The sequence below is a fragment of the Morus notabilis genome, unplaced genomic scaffold (assembly GCF_000414095.1).
Source record: "Morus notabilis unplaced genomic scaffold, ASM41409v2 C11212271, whole genome shotgun sequence".
In the NCBI taxonomy this organism is placed as follows: domain Eukaryota; kingdom Viridiplantae; phylum Streptophyta; class Magnoliopsida; order Rosales; family Moraceae; genus Morus; species Morus notabilis.
In genome coordinates, this window is record NW_010382690.1 from 1 (window position 1) to 499 (window position 499).

Sequence of the window (499 nt, forward strand, 5' to 3'; positions counted from 1 at the left end):
TATAAGAAGAATCCTGAATTAAACTAAAATGATTCCACGTTTTGCATCAGACACAATTTAAAACCTTAATACAAGGGTAAGAAATTTCACCAGTTGAACACAACAAATCCAGAATTAACCCATCCAAGCACATTATTGAAACATCAAATTCAAGCACAAGTAAACCAATACGACGCGAAAAGGAAAAAAATAAAAAAGATTATGATAAAAGTAATGTGAGATGGAATCAGTAGACAAAAAAAGGATTAAATTATCCCTTCATCTGTGGATACCATCCCTACGGTTGTCTGGCCGCTGCCTAAATCCTCAACTCATTCCTATAAAAAAGAAAATATAGCAAAAGAGAAAAAGAATCAGGCTTTCTATGTACGCACTGTTGACTCAGCTAGAAAACTTGACAAAAGTTTTCTCGCCAAAAACACAACAAGTGCAGAAAAACGTAAGAACACATAATCAGAGAATACGAAATTATAAAAAATAAAAAATAAATTAAAAAAAA

General features: G+C 31.7%; 1 non-coding gene across 1 annotated transcript; it reads right to left on the bottom strand.

Annotated features, from left to right (window-relative positions):
• Positions 1-211: 211 nt before the first annotated feature.
• On the bottom strand, positions 212-337 carry LOC112094780. The gene has a single exon (XR_002903678.1). It is a non-coding gene; the product is annotated as a small nucleolar RNA snoR143 (small nucleolar RNA).
• Positions 338-499: the final 162 nt, after the last annotated feature.